Consider the following 7,746-nt stretch of genomic DNA (forward strand, 5'->3'; position numbering starts at 1 on the left):
CAAAGACTGAGGATGAAATTAACCACTATGCTGTGGAGTCGCTGAAAATACCAATGATCAATAGCAGAATAAAACATTATTTCTTAAATAAAAAGAGTTATACCTATATAAAATGGGTACTGTGTTTAAGACAAACATACAAGTACAAAAATATTAGAAGTTATAACCCCCTTTACCTAAAATTATATCAAAAGAAATATAGAGATTCACGCTCTGCTCGTGCATAAAAACATCCTTATTAGAGATGTGGGGAGTAAGTTATCTTTGAAATATTGCGGAATCATTTTAATTAACTTAAGCTTGTTTGTAACTAAAATAAATATTTAAACTTTTGAGCTGGTGTAGAAGTTTAATATCTCCTTCGTGATTTAAAGTTTTAGAGTTAATTTGATTCCCTTTGTGAAGTAAACTTGGATTTTATAAAGTTGTATCGCTGCATATTCAAGGACTGTAAATGCAGCTTTGTTATGGACTTTTCACAAGGGGTACTTTTGATTTTTGCTATAAGTTCCTATCAAATTCCTACAGAAAATAGTCTTTGAAAATGTTCTACGTTTACGTTATATTACATGGTTGTAGATGCACTTTTATTCATTTAAAATGCCACCATTAGGCACATTAAAGTTTTAAATATTTTTATAAAAAATAAAGAAATAAACATCCAGTAAGACAGAATCTGAGGTATTGTATTCAATGATCTATGTAGGTACATTTCACTGCTTTTCGTTTGATTTTAAAATTGACGTAATCTTAAAACAAATTCTTTCTTCCAATTTCTTGAAATTTATCTATGATGTTCGATACTTAAAATTCAATGTTTTTCGCCTAAACCAGTTTTTTTTTGTAAAAAAAGGTATTTCATTCACTTGAAAATCTCTACAGCTAGCAGTAAATAAAGTAATTTATCGCTAATAAGGACAGTACTCTAATCTTAAATAGATTATTAACAGACCCTACAAGAATTAGCATAGCAATTACGCCTCAATGAAATTCTAAATAAAGTCGAAGTGGACGGAGCGATAATCAACATTTAACATATATTAAGCTCGAATTTGAACCCAGCGGAATTAAATTTTCCTCCTGAAATCCGTGAATTTTTCTTTAAAACTTCTACAAATTCCGACAAATTGCACGGGATTTTAGCAAGAGAAATCTAGCGCCTGTCAAAATTAACCGAGCAAGGCGGTTTCAACAAACACGGTATTCTAAGTTTAATTTTTGTGTGGCAAACAAGTTTCTGTTTGGTTTGTAATAAAGTTAAATATTGTTTGTTAATGTTTAATGAAATATCACCAAATTACTCAAACAAGTACGAATTTGCTTATAAAAAATATCTTTCAACATGTGCTTATAAAAATAGCTTTCATAAGAAAACTTACATTATAAAAGGCATCTTTTCTTAAGAAAACCCTTACTTTAAGATTATTTATTCAAATATTTTGATATGATAAAACTATAAACCATCCGCAATAACAAATTCGTAGCTATCTCCTTGATCCAGCTGATAAATTTCCAATTTAAAACCAAAGGAACCGCCAAATTAATAACTTGCGCGTCAAAAGATTTCTTTTAAAAGAGATAATTGAACGGTTTATAGCTTTCAACCAAACCGTCACGAAGACGTGAAACATCTTGATAAATTCGCTTGAAGAGGCGAATATTTCTGGCGCCCGCGTCGGTGCGGACAAGGCGCTAATTTTGCGGTTGGATGCATCAGATGTTATTTATTCCTTGGATTCTAGCAGGCGTCGAGTCCAAGTTTAACGGAAAATAATGAAATTATTAAAAGCTAATGTTATTTGCTATTCTTTTTTCTGTTCTTGTAACTATATTATATTCTATTCTTTTTAGTATTATTTTATTATTCTTCTAGAATATATGCATGATTATTAATGTTACCCCACGGGAAGCAATCATCAAAATCGGTTAAACCAGTCGCACTTTTTGATAACAAAGACGAAGAGAGAAGACATGCGAACCTACGCATTGTTCGAAGGGCTAAATTATTTATAACAATTTCCCTCGGTAGTGCTGAGGGATTGTAATTTTTGTCTTGGCTTCTTTTAATGCCCTCTCGGGGTTACTTGAAGTGTTATAAAACACTTATATTTATGTGTGAATTTCGTGATAAATCTGCTGAAACTCACTGAGGCCAATAAAATAATGTAACAGAATGACGGCAACAGGGAATAAGAATATGTTTCTAGTAGTATTTTTGAATATAATCATAAAAATCGGTTCACCCATTGAAAAGTTATGAGCTAACAAACACCAAAAAGCGAATTTGATAATCTCCTCTTTTTTGATCACTTGAGAGAAAGAAAGATAAAAGGAAAAATACTGTAAGAATGTCTTCATTCCAAATATTAGTTTTATAGTGAAATGTTCTAGAAATTAGTAGAATAACAAGCTCTCATCCCTTACACCGCGCAAAAGCAGCTCAGCAAAACAAAATTTACATACTTTGATAGCCGCACTTCATAACCGGGGCTGCTTTTCCAAATTAGTACTCTCATGAATGCTTAAAGTATCTATCTTTTCTGAGCAACCTAAAAAGCTGACTTTCAAGATGTTGCTGTTAAGGAATTTTATGTATGCAAGAAGAATAATAGTGATATATGAAAATTTGTTTTAGATACTGTAATTAAACACTGAAGCACTCAACAATTTAACTTGGCTTGTAATATTTTTTTATGTCATCGCCGGCAAAGAGGGTGGTGTGTCGCCTAATGGTAAGCGCTACCACCGCACGTTAACATTTGGAGAGGCGTAAGGTCAAGTAAGGTAAAAAATCGAAAGGGATTATGAAAGGATTGACAAGAGAAATAAAGAAAAGGACTGGTAAGGGTAAGGAAAAGGATATGGACCTTCAGCCCCCATTCACCGAATGAAACACAGCAGCATGATACTATTTCACGCCCGGTTTTCTCTGGGAGTGTGGTCATTCCCCGGTGCTGGCCCAATTCGAAGCGTGCTCCACTACCACATACAAAAATGGACAGTCATTAGCAGAACTTGGCCCGGAATAATTTCAATGCTTGATATCTTTATCACCATTATTATTAGCTTGCCGCTGATAAAGTTTTCATAGTATTTTCTTGCGTTTGATTTTACGCGAGTATTATACATTTAGAAATTAAAAACTTTTTAGCGTGGTCACGGGATCAGTCTCCCCATGACCATGCTCGCTGTAAAGTGTTCGAAACGTCGGGTTAATAATATAATGAATAAATCGTGTTTAAAATCCGTTAAAAAGTTTTTAATTTCTAAAGGTTTTCATAAATTAAATTAAATTGATCACGACCAACAATATTCTGCGTATTGGGCCCCAGGTATAACAGTAGAATCCTAGGATATTTATCGAACAAACTGAAATCATTCAAACCGGCATTAACAATGCCGAAACTTGGAATCAAATCGCCTGTCTCTAAATCGATTCTGTGCTCATAGTGAATAGAAAATCAAGGTGCACAATTTGAACCCGTCCTGTCATCTCCTGGGAGAGGTGTTCGAGCTAAAGCTTTCTAGGTCATAGGTAATCTGTTATTTTCTGTACCTGGGTTTGGATATTTTCTTTGCGAGTTTCCGGGCTCTATTAGTAGACGTCAAACTTTTTATCCAAACATATAACTTAAAAATAAAATGAAAATGTGACGGAAAATATACCATGTGATGGAGAAGGAGAAATGTGGTCATTTCATTATTTTTATACATTTGGTATAGACAGCTTACTCGAAACCAACTTATTTTGCTGGTTCTCCCATTCTTTTAACATTTCTGTCTTTAAACAAGTTCTTTTTGTATTTTAAAAAAATATGTAAAAAACCGAAGCGAAGCGAGCGTGTTAAAGCGAAAAATTAATAAAATTTTTCCTGCAGAGATCATAATTAATATCGTAATGAACATTTAAATATAACATAAATAGTTAACAATATTGTTGTTGTTAACAATATATTGATGACATAGTAAAGTATCAAACTTTCGACTATCTGCTGTTTAAATCAAATGCCTTAACCACTGGCCACTGCTACTTACTAATAATGGTGAAACTCGAACCTGAATCTATAATTGTTTTAACCAATTAATAACCTAACCAGTGAAGAAGATTGATGCATGACTATAGCAGCGGATGTGTAATAACCCACGCAAAAAAATTAATTTATTTTGCAAAGGAAAAACAATTAACTCTGCTACTTTGTACGGGGTTTAATCAAATAGGTGTGTAAATAATTCATATGATAGAATTGCTAAACAGCCGATAATAAGCCATTTTACAGTAGTGTAATTGTCGTAATAAATAATGTTCAAATACCGTTAAATTGTTTTAGCAGTAATACGACAAGGATATGTTGGCGGATAGACAACGTCACTTAGTATTCATGGACAGAACTATTTCAGTATTAGTATAGTAATAATTGCGTATAATTTTAGCAGTTTAGTTTAGATAGGCGACTCTGTTCGGGTTAACGGGAAAAATAGCATTAGCCAATAAGAACGTGCTTGTCGAATCCTCTCAGTAGAAGCGTGCTTCGTAATCAGAGGTGAAATCAGTTGGGGCATTTGTATATGCTTTTACATGAATAAAAAATGGGTTTCCGTTTCAACATTAAAGCTTTCGACCAGTGGGACATTGAAATTTGTAAATAACTAAATGTTACAGTAGAACGATATTAGTTGGAAAATTACGAGAATATAACGGGTAGGATAAATAATTAGGGTTAATACGAAGTTGGGAAGTAAGAGGGAGTGAGTTTTTAAGGTTAAAAAAGTTTTTCTCGATTTTCGGCAAAACTACAACTCTTACGAAAAATTGTATATTAGAAAAGTTGTAGTTAACTGAAAGCTCTACAACTTTTGTATATACGCTTTTTTCATATAACCTCAAAACTGACCCTAACCTTAACCTTTTATAAAATGTAATTTATCTTATATTTATAAGATACGATAACGCACCCTAAGGTCTCAATTTGACTATATTTTTTTGTGTTACCTCAGAATTTTCGACTGGGTGAACCGATTTTGATAATTTCGTACCTTCCGTACAGTCCCATTTAAAATTTGTCTAGTTCTGATAATTTGAAGGAAGTTTAATTTTTTGGAAAAATTACAATTCGTGACTAGCGAGTTTTCATAAATCGATTATTATTGATATTTGTATTATTTAGTTTTCAGTTTAGGTTATCTTATAATGTTATTTCAAGTCACATTTTCTATTAATCCATAATATAACAGCCTATTCATACAGTTTCAATTCGAATTATCCAACAAAACGCCAGATAATGAGATGATGCAGTTTGAATGAGTCATTCAAAAGTGCAAGCAGCGCAATAGCGTGCAATCTTGCCATATTGGAGCTTCCAGCGGTCAATTTGTCGGTGATACTGAGACGATATCCAATCTATAGAGCTCAGTGCTTCAGTGCGAACTAATGGGATCGATTGTATAATGTATAGACCGCATTCGCTGAGGCATTACCTTTGCGAATGTTCCACGCTTACCATAAGGCGAACTATTAGCTCATTTGCCCTCTTATGGCATAAAAAACTAAGTGTATTTTGGTATCTCAAAGATTGTTTCGCTAGTTTGTCCAGTAAGCAAGTGAAGTCCCGTGTCCCCTAGTGGGGTATGGGGCAGATGATGTACATCTGTTTCACTGATCGATTTTCTTTACGGACAAGTATCAGCCTTCTGTGTCCTGCCAGATTGAGACCTTTTATTTTTGCAACCCCACCGGGAATTGAACCCAGGACCCCTCGGTTCTACGCTCACGCGTTAACCACTGTACCAAGGAGGCGGTCAAAAGTTCGTCCAGTTAATAAATTGGATACCTAATCCAATTTATTTTCTTCATGTCATAGCGGGTAACGGAGCCCGTGGTACGCCTGATGGTAAGCGATCACCATCGCCCATGAACATTCGCAGAGGTAGTGCCTCTGTTAATGCGATGCCCGCTTTTAAGGGGTCAGGGGTAAGGAAAGGATTGTCGACTGGAAAGAAGGAATAGACTGGAAAGGTGAAGAAAAGGAAACCTCCTCTAATTACTTATTTCCATTCCTTTATTTCCATGTTCATCACAGTAAGTCGCCATCTTGTACTCCATGGACATCCATGTTGTTTCTCATGCCGGTTTTGTAATGTAGCCTTTACTTTTAAGATTTGTGTTTGGACTTTTTCACCATGTTTTACAGGTTATAACTTATCCGGGATCGAGAAGGTCAGGCCATCTACATCCGTGACTGTTATAACACAAATAAAATCCGTTAACACATCATCACTGCTTTGTCCATGAACTCGAATTGCATATTTTCCTTTATTCTTGGTACCAGCTGTACCAATGTGGTATAAAAATGATTTATTTAAATATGAATTTTGTTACAAGTGGTTTTAACAATTTTACATTATTAATCGTTTTATCTGATAATAAAAATAAGATTTAGAGCTATTGTTTCACTGAGTCACTGAAGAAATAAATTAATTTATAAGAATATACGAAACAAAATAGAATATTCAATTCAGAGCAACAGAGTTTTGGTTTTTGTTTCACCGTCCATCATAATTATAAAATAAATCATTGTGTAGGTTAATAAGTATGTATGCTAAAACTCGTTCTGTAGTAAGTTCAATTCCCGCTATGAATGTATTCAACAAAATACAAAAACCTGTCATATCAATTTGTATATTTGACAGGTTGTTTTTCGTAGGTCATTGGTACGGCCATTCTATTTTGTCATTGAGCCCATATCGAATGTTTCTATGTGTTTTTGTAACGTTAATTAAACATAGAAACAAAAATACAGCTGATCGTGAGATTATAATCCGCACCTTTCACTTTCGTAGTGATGCTTCTTACCGTTGTAATTAGTATTTATATACACTTGTAAAATTTTACATGAATATCTATATATATAAAATTCTCGTGTCACAGTTTTCGTTGCCATACTCCTCCGAAACGGCTTGACCGATTCCTCTGAAATTTGGTAAGCATATTGGGTAGGTCTGAGAATCGGCCAACATCTATTTTTTATCCCGATATTCCTACGGGATACGGACTTACGCGGGTGAAACCGCGGGGCGCAGCTAGTAAAATATAACTTTGAATTAGGCTGCCCGCGACTTCACCTTAGCATCGAGTTTTTTCTACTCTCTCTCTCTCTTTTTATGTAATAGGGTAGTAATTTGTGCCATGTCTCAAAAGGTTTACCTTTGAATTAATCAAATTTTGAAATATATATTAATTTGATGCTAACAAATATAAAGATAAATTCGATTTCAGCATACCTACGTCCGGTATAGCTGGATTCAATTTTATATGAACTGCGTAAATTTACTTAAAAATACAGTAGTCTATTTAAATTATGTACAGTTGTTTTATAGGCGAAAAGGGTGATTGTTATTGTTAACCATTATACCAAGAAGGCGAAGACGGAGGTTTTTGACATATAAATTGCTGAAATGAGACATTATATGCAAGAATAAGGCGATTATTCATTAAAAGTTTTAGCGTATGTATTTGAGTGCAATTTTTTTTAAATTATTTGTCTATTTTCTAAAATGTCGAATATCTCGAAATCCGAAAGACTTACTGAACATAAAATATGATTTTCTGAAACAACAACGTTCCTACCCGCAGTTACGGTAGCTTACACCACACCCTGTATATAATAAACTTAAAGCCAAACAAATTATATTTGATTATATAATACAGAAGTGGGGTATGACTACGTGCAGGTCTTTACCTTCACTAAG

This window comes from Zerene cesonia, chromosome 16, assembly GCF_012273895.1.
Source record: "Zerene cesonia ecotype Mississippi chromosome 16, Zerene_cesonia_1.1, whole genome shotgun sequence".
NCBI classification, from domain to species: Eukaryota; Metazoa; Arthropoda; class Insecta; order Lepidoptera; family Pieridae; genus Zerene; species Zerene cesonia.